The following is a 12,760-nucleotide window of genomic DNA, read 5'->3' on the forward strand; positions in this document are numbered from 1 at the left end:
GGACACTCAACTTAATAAACCAACAAATTAAGATACATTTAAAGTCCCTAAAGTTGTTAAGCAAAAAAAACACGTTATTTTAAAAACTTTTGGAAATAGTGCAATATGATTTTCCTATTATGTTATTGCGGGGCCCTAACCCTGCTGGCCTACTAAATATTACGGGGCCCTAACCCTGCTGGCCTACTAAATATTGCAGGGCCCTAACCCTGCTGGCCTACTAAATATTGCGGGGCCCTAACCCTGCTGAACTACTAAATATTGCAGGGCCCTAACCCTGCTGGCATACTAAATATTGCGGGGCCCTAACCCTGCTGGCCTACTAAATATTGCAGGGCCCTAACCCTGCTGGCCTACTAAATAGCTAATATAACTTTACCTAAAGTAATTAACCCTTACAGATCGGGGGGGGGGGTCATATTGACCCCCCCCTCTAGTTTTTTCAATGTCATTTTTTTTGTAGGTAAGATGGAGAGCTGTGACTTCATGACTTTTTAAGTTTAGTAATTATGCGTCGGCAATAGTTGATTTTATTAAGATATCTGGTCTGTGTCGGTCGTGGTGTCCGGTCAAAGCCGGTTGGGTAGCACCAAAATTTTAAAAAAATTCTAAATAAATCTTAATTTCTACATTATGACTTTTGTGTATAAGGTAGAAACCTAAAAATTTTTTGGTGAATACTGAGATATCAATGACCTTATGAGAAAAGTGGTGTTATGACCGTTTGACCGACTTTATGACCGATTTTTGTCCGGCTTTTACTACAGACATATATCATGAATATCGTGGCTTCTATTACAGCTAGAGACCTAAAATTTTTTTTGGTAAATTCTTGAGCAACAAACAGATAAAAATATTAATTGGCGCCGCCAACCGCCGTTTTACCGCCGTAACCGCTGAAAATGGCGGTTTATGTTATTTGCTGTTTTTCGGCGATGATCAGAAAAAGTATTTTTTTTGTTATGAAAAATAAAAGTTCGTCCTAAAATTTGGTCATCCTAGCTGCAAAATTGGCCGCTCTACAGCTGTTTTAAAATTTGGCGGCTGGCCGCTAAAAAGCGGCTAAGGAGCGGCCTGGCCGCTATGACTAGAAAAAGTAATTTTCTCTAAAAATACACATGAACCACCAGAAAAAAATTTTACGTCTTTATCTGTAACAGAAGCCGAGATAGAGGGGGGGGTCAATATGACCCCCCCCCGATCTATTAAGGTGGGAATTGGGGCCCGATCTGTAAGGGTTAACAAACAAACGAAAAAGCACCCCTACTCCCCTATTTTAAATTTGTGGAGGGGGTTTCTGTGCTCAACACAAGTTTTTAAAAACAAGTATTACCTATAATTAGGGTAGGTTTGTCCATATGTCTGTCCGACTATAACGGATAGCTTTATTTCGTTAGTTTAGGCTAAAACATGTTGATTTTTATAGATGTTGTAATCCTTGTTTAATAATATTTTACCCATTATAAAAAAAAGAAGAACCAAGAAATACAAAAAGAAGTTTTCTACGAAGCATCACATTTTATTATAAATTAAATAATCTTTTATATTTAAAGATATCAAAATCATTTCAAAATAAAATTCAAAGATTTTTCAAACAAATTTTGGAGAATTTTTTCAAAAAAAAAAATATTTCTAATTTGAATTAATTTCCTTATATAAAAGTAACAGGGTGTCTATTATTCTGTCTGTGTATTTGTCTGAAGTATCTCCCTAATTGCTGAGCCGATATGGTTCACTTTAACAATGTAGCGAAGCGATTTATTTCAAATTTCGTGTTTAGCCGGCGATTTCGGGTAAAAAAACCCTGTTTTGTTGTTGTTGTCAAAAAAGATCTATTAGTGAAACCGGGTAATAAAAATTTCAGACTCAAAATGGAAATGCCGAACCGGGCCTATATAGGGCGTAAAAAAACGATAAAAAAATCATATAAAAAATAATAATTTAAATAAAACGAATTTGGTGCTTTCCCCCAGTTTTAAAACCCGGTTGACCTGTATAAACCCGGTTATTTTGACCAAAAATCGAAAAATGTAATTTTTGAATGCCAAAAGTGAGATGAACACTTTTTAGAACTTTGATATGATCCGTAATTGAAAACTGCACAACCTCATGTAATCTAAAGAGCTACAAGTATAATACGAAGCGATTTATTTCAAATTTCGTGTTTAGCCGGCGATTTCGGGTAAAAAAACCCTGTTTTGTTGTTGTTGTCAAAAAAGATCTATTAGTGAAACCGGGTAATAAAAATTTCAGACTCAAAATGGAAATGCCGAACCGGGCCTATATAGGGCGTAAAAAAACGATAAAAAAATCATATAAAAAATAATAATTTAAATAAAACGAATTCACAAATAGATGTACTTGTCAATAAACTTTAGATTTAATGAAAAAAATCAGCAACTTTACTATAAAAACAAAAAAGTTAGATGGGGTATTTTGAATTTTCATGATTTTCAAACTTTGTTGATCTATACCGGCAAACGGAAGTAAGCAAAACTACCTGCTCCAGGGGGAAATGAAAGCCAGGGTAGTAGAGGGGGGATTCATACTGAGAATGATGCAATTATGAAGCCGAAAACCGTTTTTTTTTACATTTTCTGGCACCGGGTTTTAAAACCCGGTTCGGCACTAATGGGTTAAGTTAGGCATCCTACACATTTTTAAATTAGTATGACAATTTCTGTAAGAATTAGGTACAATTTAAAAAGCATTGCAGCTCTATAATCCAGGGCTCTGCAGGATTCTACAAGTGTAAATGTTCGTTTGTCTTTCTGTTTAATATTAGAGATTAACTTTGATGGAAGTCTTGGGCTAACAAAAATATAAGTTTTAATATTATGATTGTATACGTTTTTATATTCATAGAAATATGGATATATTACAATGCGATACATGAATTTTCAGCATGGCTTAGAACCGGTTCAATCCAGCAGATCAAATGTTTGAATGATTACATGATATTATTGTCTGATAATCTTAAAATTTGTTATGTTAATTCCTAGGATAATTAGTTACAATGTTATGAAAATTTTCTATATAACCAAGTCCTAAAGATGTCCGAACATTCATATTTTTTTCTATAATTTACATTCAACTTTTAGTAGTAATTTATGCCATCATAGACAGCTTTCTGCAGATTTTAAAATAAAAAATTTAATATTAGATCTAAACCAGTTTGGTAGCCCCATTTAAACCAATTAATATCCGCTGGATTACATTGCGTTCCTTAGCCATACAGACACTTTTCCACAAATATCAAATATTAATAATAGAATTGATACCAGTTTTGTCAACCCCAAGATTTTTTATCAAGATTTTGACAATCGCAAAAAGGTTTCTATAACACGATGCGTTAAATACCTATTCCTATGAACAGCCGCACGGCTCACTAAATCCACTCAGCTGAGAGAGAGAGAGGGGGGGCACATTGGGCTGTTTATTACACTAGTCCCAAAAGTTTGAAATTTACTTATTTGTTGGCTTAAAACATTTGGGGATTTCTACTGATTTTTTATTTATTGGTTCATAAGCTAAGTGTCCAAACGCTACAACCACTATTGTAATCGGCAAAAGGAGTAACTTTGTGTATTATTATTGGGGATGTACGTAAATTTATCGGCCATTGTCCTATGCTTTTATATCCCTGAAATCAAGTCAATATGACCTCAGTCACATAAACAACCTGCAGTAATGTGAAATTTTAGGGGCTAAACCCGCGCCCGTTTTATCTTTATAAAGATGCAATCACAGCCGCAATAAACTGACATCAACAGCTGCCTACAGCTGCAACAATCCTAAGCCACTGCCAGATGTAGCTTACTTCCCTACTTTTGGACACAATCGTCATCTTTTGAATTTAAAATATTTAATTTTGATTTGATATTTAAGTTTTTTGTTGAATATTTTTCTGCTTATCTCTAAAAGTAAACATTATAATTCCAGGGACATATATAGATATAGGGAAATCAAAAATTCAAATATTTTGATACAAAACAACATTAAATATCAACATTTATATCTGATTAAATTGCATTAGAAATTTATTAATAATAAACTAATTGTTGTAAACAATGAATACAATATGTTAAACACAATATAATTCAAATATCCAGGGACCGATAAACTCCTAGGGGCTTTAAATAAGAAGCAGCTTTTAATGTCTAATAGAAAACGAAGCCATAAAATTGACTAAATGTTATACTGGCCTATCATTGGTCATTTGAATTGTATTGTATGACATCATTTTTTATTAGGCTCAATAAACTGCTTCATTAAAAATACATCCTTATAAAAAAACACGACGTTTATCTGTCTGTATGTGTATGTGTAGAAAAAGATCTCTCTAATGGATGTACCGATGTGGTTTTCCTTTTCAGTAAAGATTTTCATATGTCCAGTGAGAGACACCACCCAATTTTTTCAATTTTTCTCTTAAAAATAAATTTAAAAATGGAAGATATATTCCCCCTCCCATTTTTTTAAGTGTCCCTAGAGGCCTCTAGGGGCAAAGCCGCTAGTAATGTAATAATTATAATTATAGCTTGAACATATTTGGAGGGAGATAAAAGTATCTCTCATTGGCAATTCCCTTATCTCTGAATAGTTTATAGCAGGGAGGGAGGGGACATTGGGATGTTTTTCACACTAGTCCCCAAAGTTCTAGAATAATTTTGGAGACTTTTGTTGATTTTTGATTGGTTGGTTCATGAAGTTGGGTGTTTCAAAAATCAATTATAATCTAAAGAAGGGATAATTTAATGTATCATCAAAGGGAATGTAATGGATCATTTCATCGGCCATTATCTTATCCCTTTAGATCCCTGAATAGTTTATGGAGAGTGCGTCTTCATTAAAATAAAACTATCCTATTATTAAATCAATAGAATAGAATAATCCGGGAATTGTCCCTTTCATGGCAATGCCTCTTAAGGGGCGTTTCGTCGTATTTTCATAGTAGCTTTCTCCTATTTCTAGCCCTAACTCTGCGAGGTGATCACATATCCTAACTTAACCTAACCTACAAAAGCTAGTGTAAAAATACGACAAAAGACCCTTAAGGGGCGTTGCCACGGAAGGGACTATATTCGATAATCCTTAGATAAAAGCAATGGTCTTGTGTGCAAATGTAACTCGCTAACCACTGAACCAATAAGGTTCTCCTTTATTACTTCGATACTGTAAAGGCAGGAATCGCCACTAGAAAAAAATTAACCCCCTGAACATTTTACTTTATATAAGGACTAGCGGCTACGCCCTCTAGAGGCCTCTAGGGGCACTAATGTTGGGAAGGGGAAAGTTAGGGCTAGAAATAGGAGAAAGCTACTATGAAAATACGACGAAACGCCCCTTAAGAGGCATTGCCACGAAAGGGACAATTCCTGGATTATTCTATTCTAATGAGGTTGATTTTTCAAGATTTTGAGCCCTAAGAAATCACAAACAGTAGGGCCAGACAGGGAAGGAGTTGGAAATTTGACCCAAAATTTTGTGTGTGTCTTAAGCTCATCAAGACACGCATTTTGAGTACTTAAAGTCCACTGTAGCTAAATCCTAACCTAAATGAGAGCAAAAACATGGATTTTGTCAATTTGGCTGTTACTCATGTTCCTAAGGAAATGTGGCCTTCCAGCAGCCCGATCTTAATTCAATGGACTTTTGGGCCTAGGGCTACTTTGAAGCATGCACCAATAGAAGTGACCATACCACAAAGACCTCCCTCATTGCCACTATAAAGAAGAACTACGCCAGCTTTGACAGGTACATTTTGACCTGGACCTGCCGGCGGTTGAGGAGGCCGGTAGAGGCGGTGATTGAGGCAGGCGGCGATTTTGTTGAATAATCTACGAGTCATATACCTATTGTGTTTCCCAGTTTTTAAAATTCAATAAAATCTTTAAAATTGACGATTTTATGTTCATTTCTTTAAAAATTACTAAATGTCTTGATTTATGTGCCGCACCCTGTATATTACAAAATTATACTTTTCTATTTATATTTACCTGTGTATCTCTAACTCTATTATAAACTACACAATATAATAAATCTAATTATTTTATATCTAGGATGGACCAGTCTTATGTGGGCAGCAAAGAAAGGACACTATGAAGTTGTGCAGCTCTTATTAGAACATGGAGCTGATATCAACGCCAAGGATAACAATGGTTAGTTACATTAATATTATTGCAATACTATATTTCCATCATATACAGCATGACCCTTGAAAATGTTTTTTTAAGCATCTGCAGCCTATATTTCTCAATAAAATATTAAAAGATTCATATGTACTTGTTCTCTATAATTTTCTACATCAAAGGATATCAAAATATTTTTTTTACATCAATTAACAGCCTAGATTTTTAAAGCCAAAGTTTGGAAAAAGTGCTTGAGAAACTGGATATTAGGGTTGGGCCAGATATCCGGTGTGGCCGGATATCCGGCCATATTCAATATCCGGCTGGATACCGGATATTGAAACTATCCGGCCGGATATCCGGCTCTATAATTTTTTATACTTTACACCAAAAATCTCTGCTTTTTAAAATTTTAAATGGCTATAATTTTCTTATTATTGAAGCTAGAAGAACATTTTTTCTGAACATGTTTAACTTTATGTAAATTTATATAAGATTTCTGAAGAAATTTTTTTTTGCTACTTTAGTATCTGGTAATTTGGCCGGTTATCCGGCCGGATATCCGGTAATTTTGCCGGATAACCGGATATTTGCCGGATATCGGGCATTAGCCGGATATCCGGCTGGTTACCGGATATCCGGCGTTTGAAATCAGCCGGATATCCGGTATCCGGTATCCGGCCAAAAAAGTATCCAGCCCAACCCTACTGGATATTAATAAATATTTCTTAGTTTTTTATTAGTATATTACTTTTTATCAACCAGTTAAAAAACAAATGAGAAAGAAGAGCAAGTTTACAATTGATACATTTTTTATTGCATAAAAAAAGTTAGTTTTACATATAAAAAATTACTTTTCAAAATTTCATCAAATGCATTTTTCTCATAACCATTTACCCTCAAATCTTATAATATCTCCTCTTTATTAATATGACCTTAAATAAACCCCTCCCCAATCAATGCTTACGACCGGAAAGATTAGTGCTTAAATTCCCGCCCACTCATACAAACTACTTAAACACACATAAAAATCATTTAAATTGTTTTGATAAAATAAAAAGTGTTTGATTTCTGTTTATGTAAACTTTCAATTCGCTACTATTTTTTATAGGATTTCTTTCTGTAAGGGTGTTTTTGCAATTTTCACTAATCTAAAAATGCCTTTTAGCTTTCAGCATGAAATAAATTTCTTGGAAACATCTTTATATAAGTTTTATAAAAAGTATTGAAATTATGAGGAAAACACGTCATTTCACTTAAAAAAAACATTTTTCTTGAAAAGTTACTTTTTCCTCAGCCACTTTTTCAAAACTTCGGCTCTAAAAATCTCAGCTGTTAATTGATGTAAAAAAAATATTTTTATATTTACTTATGTGGAAATCTACAGAGAACAAGGACATATACATTTTTTGATAATTCATTAAGAAATTTGAACTGCAGATGCTAAAAAAACTTTTTTGAGGGTCATGCTGTATAATCTACCTTTCTATCTATCAACATACCCAGCCGACAGTTTTGCCAGTTTCGCAAGGATTATTTTTATATATTCAGCGGTTAGAGAGATCATCAAGTACAAAAAGATCAACTCAATGACATCCTGTTACTTTTATATAAGGATTAACATAACAAAAAGAATGTAAACACTATACATGTCTGTATTTTTTAGCTCTTATTATTAACCCATTAGTGCTGAGCGCCACTTTTATGGGCCGATCGAGCTGTAAGTTTCAGGGAAGCTTTATAATGGTCAAAACGGAATTCGTATTTTTTTGTTTTGCTCTAGTGGCGTGCACAGGAAAGTTGCAAAAAAACCCGGTTCGGCTTGGCCATAAATACCAACCAGGCATTAACACCCGTTTTTGGTGCTTTCCCCCAGTTTTAAAACCCGGTTGACCTGTATAAACCCGGTTATTTTGACCAAAAATCGAAAAATGTAATTTTTGAATGCCAAAAGTGAGATGAACACTTTTTAGAACTTTGATACGATCCATAATTGAAAACTACACAACCTCATATAATCTAAAGAGCTACAAGTATAATACGAAGCGATTTATTTCAAATTTAGTGTTTCGGCTATAGGTGCCGCCGTTTTCGGGTAAAAAAACCCGTTGCTCGAAGTTTTAAAAGACACACACTACAAAAAAAAGAACATATAAAATTTGGGTGTTACATATCAGAAAACGAGCATAAAACTATTGGGTGACACCTATAGAGATTACTAGGGTTATTAGGGTGGCTCAAACCCTTACTAATGACGTAAACTGTTATTTTTATTGGTTGAAAAGTTAAAACCGGGTAATAAAAACCGAAACCGAGCCGGGTTTTAAAATTTTCGGGTATTTATGGCCAAGCCGAACCGGGTCATAATAGGGCGTAAAAAATCGATTAAAAAATCATATAAAAAATTATAATTTGAATAAAACGAATTCACAAATAGATGTACTTGTCAATAAACATTAGATTTCACAAAAAAAATCAGCGACTTTACTATAAAAACAAAAAAGTTAAAGGGGTATTTTGAATTTTCATGATTTTCAAATTTTGTTGAGCTATACCAGCAAACGGAAGTAAGCTAAACTGCCTGCTCCAGGGGGAAATGAAAGTCAGGGTAGTAGAGGGGGGATTCATTCTGAGAATGATGCAATTATGAAGCCGGAAACCGGTTTTTTTTCCATTTTTCGAACCGGGTTTTGATGCCCGGTTCGGCACTAATGGGTTAAATATGTTTATTTTCAACTTCTTTAAAATAAAATTTTTATGTGTTATTATTATCCAATTGATCTGGTTTTTGGAATACTGGATAACAAAGTACAATGTTAAAAGAGAAGCATCTCTATAATCAAGCCCAAAAATGTAAGTACGTCATTAAAGATTATCCTATATTTCAGCAGTTTTTCAACAATTTTATTAAAATTTTTATTTTGTCTTTTTTTATACAGAGCATTTCAAAAAAAACTGCGTTTTCCGGTTTTGGGAAACAAAAAGTAGGAGTATGAAAAAAATAATTATATATTCTTATTCTCTATAAAAATATGGATTAATTTTTTAAAAGGTGTTTATTGATTACTCTAAAAACAACGGCGCATTTTAGAGTTGATTAATTCTAAAAAGCATGAATGATAATTTTTTCGGTCAGTTTTTAAGGCTTTTTATAATGTTTTATAAAAAAATACTATTCCTATCTGTCTAAAATGATAAACAAACATATTTTATTTTTATTTCAATTTTTATTCAACTTATTTACAGGTTTACTGAAACATAAAACACATTTTTTTATCATAGACAATTCCAGTCAAACTTTAAAATCTCCGCCCACTTTTAGCATCTAATTAACGGACATTTATAATCCACCCCTCCCCACTTCAAATACGGATCAAATGTTTTATATTTACGGTCAAACCATAAATCTCAAGTGCATACATCAACATTTAAGCTATTAATTTGTAGGTTGCACTTTTAAGTAAATAAAACAAACTGCTGTAACTTTTTTAATTTTAATTTTAATTTTTATGTTATAATCTAAAATACTATAAAGAGTTAGTCACCTAAAGTTTGTTCAACCAAGAGAAACGAGAAATATTGCAATTTGTAAGGATCTAAAAAGCGTTTTTCAGAGAAAAAAAGGGAAATAATGACAAAAAATTAAACATGCACTTTCATTTAACCATTTACCATATTATTAATAGGATTTTAAAACTTTTTTTCCCAAAAATTTACAAGTTATTTCAATCAAATTGATATATCAAATTTAACATCAAGCATTTTTCTCCTACATGTACCCATCAGAAAAGCCGTATTTTTAGAGATATTAAAAAACACCTTAAGCAAATCTGGTGTACATTTATACATAGAATATGGACCTATAATCATTTTTTTCATACTCCTACTGGTTGTTTCCCAAAACCGGAAAACGCAGTTTTTTTTGAAACGCCCTGTACATTTATATTCTGTTATTTAGTTCTAAAACTCTACAAGTGTAGATGTTTGTTTCTCCTATGGGTTCAGAGTTTCGCTTTTATGGATGTTGTCATCCTTGTTTAAATCATAATTATTATGCATTTTTGTATAATACATATTACTTTACATTAGAACTAGTGGCTTTGCCCCAAGAGGTAATTGACAGCTAGCTATAACCAACAAGTGAATTAATTATTTAACCCTATTTCACCATACTTGCTTAACCCATTAGTGACGAACCGGCTTTTAACGCCCAGTTCCAGAAAATGCCAAAAAAAAACAGTTTTCAGTTTCTGGATTGCATCATGCACGCATGAGCCTACCCTTTACTGCGCTGTTTTTCAATTCCCCCCAGAGAGAAGCTTTTCTATCTATTAGGTTGGCCACAATCTTTCATCGAAAATGGGTGAACCAAAAAAAACAAGGTGATTTAAAATACCCCTTCTAACTTTTTTGTTTATGAAGTAAAGTTAGTGATTTTTTTCGTGAAATTTAAAGTTTATTGGCAACTACATTCATTTGTGAAATTGTTTTATTCAAATTATTATTTTTTATATGATTTTTTTATCGTTTAATTATGTTCTATATAACTCCGGTTTGGCGTGAGTAAAAATACCCGGTTTTAACTTTTCAACCATTAGATATTTTAGATATTGTTTATCATTTATTATTCTCTTCAAATGTAAAAATTTCTTTATTTCCCAATGATAAATATAATTGATAGATAGATAAATAAAAGAATCGATAGATAGATAGATAGACTGATATATAGGAATAAGACAATGGCCGATAAATTTATGTAGATTCCCAATGATAATCAACAATTGTTAGATAGATAAATAAAAGGATGGATAGATATATCTTGGTTTAGACTTTATTACATAAATATTTTCAAGGGGTGGGGGGGGGGGGATATGTTTTTTTCTCTCAAAAAAAAACAATACTATTTTAAATTTTAATTATCTTGTCATAACCCTACAGGATGGGGGCATAACACACAAAAATTCAATTATTATTACTTGTAAATATGATGGTTTTAGGCCATTTTCATTATCTTGTCATCGTCTTCAAGATGGGGCGTAACTAACCAGTATTCTTTGTAAATTTGATGGTTCAGGCCATTTTGCTTATCTTGACATTTCCCCACAGGATGGGGGTTAGGTTAGGTTAGGTTAGGTTAGGTTAGGTTATGCTTGGCCACCCTTTTGTGCAGAAACTAGGTTAAGACAGTAAACCTAGCTATTAAATATTAACATTTTTAGGTTAGCAAATTTGTTAATAGGTAGTTTGGGACTAGTAAGGGCTTCCCTAAAAAATGCTAACCTAAAAAGTAGCTTAAAAGTAGCTTAGGTTAGGCCTCAAACCTAGCTCTGTGCCGCACACTTGCAAACTGTGCCAAAAGCCAAAAAAGTGTGCGAGGCCTGTAGCGCGCTTATTTTTCAACAAAAATCCTAGCTTTTTCTAACTTAAGCTTTCATGGGCATGTCCTTGAAGTCTGTAAAAAAAAATTTATAAAAAATCGACTCCTCTTTGGTTAGGTTCGATTTTTAACCTATACCCCAGAAAATAGACCATATTTTGAAACTTACATATTAATCCTTAATTTTGTCTAGATTAAGAAAAGTCGTAACTTCGGTTCTAGTTGACCGAATCTAACATTTTAAGTGTCTACGGATATCAGCGCGACGAGCTCTTCAAAAGTGTCCGATGTAATCGACCTCGCCAGAGGCCTCTGGCGGCCTCCAGCCTCGAAAAACTAAAAAAGACACTTGTAATTTTTTTCTTCAAAATCCTAAAATTTTCTAAAATTGACGTCAATCAGTCAATTTTTGAGCTATATTGACGTGTAAGTACTCTAAAAATTCGTCTTTTCAAGACGAATTCAACCACGTTGGTCATGTCCAAATCGGTCCAGTGGTTCACCGTAACCTAACTTAACCTATGAAACGTAATTTTTTGCCTCATCGCTTTACCTTGTAAAACGTGTCTTAAAATTAGTCTCAGCTCCAGACCATGGAAAGAGAAGTTGTTTGTCTCATTGAGACGCGTATTTAGAGTACTTAATCAGCTTCCTAGGTCTAACCTAACCGAAATGAGATCAAAAAACGTCTTTTTAGTTTTTTTTATCTCAAATCAGTTAGGTTTGAGGTACAGAAACGTGTAAGTACTCAAAATAATTGTCTGATCTAGACACGTTTAACCACGTTGGTCTTGTCCAATTCGGTTCAGTGGTTACCGAGTAATAACGATTTGAAAATTAGGTTATGTTTTCTCTAATTTTGGAAAGGTTGCGTGATTCATTCAACCTACAGGGTTCTAGTTTTCACCATAGGCAAGAGGCAGTTAATATTTATCAGGGCATGTAAAAAAACCTGCAAAATTTGAAAATTTAGGTTAGACTAGGGCGACTTTAAGCAAAATCAGGTTTTTAATCGTACAGGGCGATTCCTGGAACGATTTGGCTTTTAAAGACGGCAAATTGCATGTACATTTTGAGAGCTTTTGAATGAATTTGATTTTGAACCGATTGGTCCAGTGGTTCGTCCGCTACATTCATTTAAAGTTTCAAAAAATCATTTGACATTTTTTTTTAAAAATGTTAAAAATACATCTGTCAAACAGTCAATTTTTGAGCTACAATGACGTGTAAGTACTCAACCTAGAGGGTTTTA

The sequence above is a fragment of the Acartia tonsa genome, chromosome 15, assembly GCF_053477335.1.
Source record: "Acartia tonsa isolate MP-2025a chromosome 15, ASM5347733v1, whole genome shotgun sequence".
NCBI lineage: Eukaryota > Metazoa > Arthropoda > Copepoda > Calanoida > Acartiidae > Acartia > Acartia tonsa.